General features: G+C 35.3%; 1 pseudogene; it reads right to left on the bottom strand.

The window, feature by feature from the left end:
• Nucleotides 1–958: 958 nt before the first annotated feature.
• Nucleotides 959–1,918, bottom strand: LOC114200743 (large ribosomal subunit protein uL30 pseudogene; annotated as a pseudogene).
• Between the last annotated feature and the right edge of the window lie 244 nt (nt 1,919–2,162).

Raw genomic sequence — 2,162 nt, 5'->3', positions numbered from 1 at the left:
TAGATGGAGCTTGTCAATTTGAGCTACAAATCTTGCCAGCACATTCATTTATTTTTCCATAAATTTAAAAATTATCTTAGAGGAAGTTGGTATCTTTAAACATCCCCTTCCTGTCTGTAAATATGTTTTTCCATTTATTTAGGTGTTTACTAATTTCTCTCATTTTTTTTTTTAGTTTTACTGTGGCTCTCTTTATATACTTTGTTAGATTTATTGTTACATATTTAAATTTGATGCTATTGAACATGATATTTTAAATTTTATTTCCCATTTATGTTGCTGGTATATTCAAATTCATTAGCTATATTTTATCTTTCCCTTATATACAATCACTTTGCCAAATGCACTTCGTAAATTTAATATTTATATATTATTTTGGATTTTCTCATCCCATTTGGTTTTAATGGCAAATAATAATAGTATTAATTCCTCCCAAGCATTATGCTTTTTCCCCTCTTACTGCACAGGCCAGAACTTAAAATATGTCGTGGAAAAGTATTGGTAATGCACATGTTTGTTTCATTCTAGATCTCAAGGTTCAATATTTCAAGATTTCATCATAGTATTTATTATAGGATATCAGACATATTCTTTATCAAGTTAAGGAAATTCCCATTACTATTAGATGGAAAAGGTCAGGAAAAATGTTTCTGTGGTCCACTCTAACTTGGAATTGTTCAGGGAAGTAAATCCTGAAAAACCTAGTCCAGCTGGACTAAATTAATATAATACAAACCCAGCAAGATATCTGTCTCTTCTATTAAATCATGAGTTTTATGAGGTAGAAATCTTATTTTCTGTCCATTTTTTTTTCAGCAACAGTATTTTTATTTGTAAATCATGCAAAGGCCTATGAAATAGGTTTTCTTAGAACAGACCCATCTTGGCTAACTCAGTGGCACAATTCAAAAGTGAAAAATTAAGATATATTCTTTGTACAGAAGAGTCTTTAGTAAACCCAAGGAATGTTTTCCACCAAGATACAAACTAGACCCTAGTTTTGCACGCAAAGGCTGATGACTTTTATCACACACCAAGATTTGCTTTAATAGTTAAGGGACAGCAGTCAGGCTAGCAAAAAGTCACCAAGACAACAGAACATTTCCATGAGAGTAGTCATTTATTAACTGGCCAGATTACAAAAATAATCATGGCAGATACCTTAGTTCATCCTTCTAATAAGCCTATTGATCTGGTCTTCCCTGTTACCAGCATCTCCACCTTCTACAAAATGGGTGGTCTTTTTCTTCATTCCCCCTCGTGGAGAAGATAATTTGAAGGGCCATAAAAAGTTGTTTGCTTCTTTGAAACGTTTTCCAACAGTATAGATCTCGTGAATCAGATCCTCCATGCAGATGATGCCATATTTACCAAGAGATCGGGCAATCAATGTGTTATCTGTCAGGGCAATTCGCTTCTTGTTGATTTTGCCATAACCATGCTTGTAGATCAATTCATTCACCGACTTCAGATTTGGGTACCCCCATGCTATATAAGGTTCCACAATCCTTAGCATGTTAACTGAAGCCTTGTTGAGCTTAACAAAGGTGCCATTGAAGATCTGGCGAAGGCGAAGAAGCTGCAACACCTTTCGAACCTTTGGGCTCACACCATTGATACCTCTGATCCTGATGACAAATGCTAATTTGGGTTCCGCAGGTACGTAGAAGTTGCCAGCTTTTCTTGCCATCCTTGCCATTCGAATCTCAGTTCTGTACATCTGCCTATATTCCTTGTGGTAATGCTTAGCTTTTTCATAGATGAGCTTCCTTCTTGCCTTTCGAAGCATCTTCTGAGCAAACTTCTTCCTCAGACGCTTGATCTTCAACTCTGCAAAATTCCTTCGCTTCTTCTTAAGGGTTTCTGGCACAGCAGGAACCTTCTTTTTCTTCTCTTCTGCACCCTCCATGGTTCCAGCCGGAAAAGAGGACTCTGTCCATTTTTTAATCCTCAGTGCTTATCTTAAGGTTTGCCACACAGCAGACACTCAACATTAATGCATTAATCAATGAATATTGAAAAACTTGCAGTAAAACTCATGTGCAGAGATATAAAACCCATTTTAAAAAAATAAGTCATGGCATAATTTGTTAAAATGTATTGCATTGTAAAACCTACATACATATATGGACAAGGTACATACAAATTACTAATATGACTAT

Source organism: Eumetopias jubatus, unplaced genomic scaffold (genome assembly GCF_037043125.1).
Source record: "Eumetopias jubatus isolate StellerSeaLion01/CBP00866 unplaced genomic scaffold, mEumJub1_p1.0 scaffold_5, whole genome shotgun sequence".
NCBI classification, from domain to species: Eukaryota; Metazoa; Chordata; class Mammalia; order Carnivora; family Otariidae; genus Eumetopias; species Eumetopias jubatus.
Note: the sequence above shows the minus strand (reverse complement) of the source record. Positions and strands in the feature narration are given on the sequence as shown.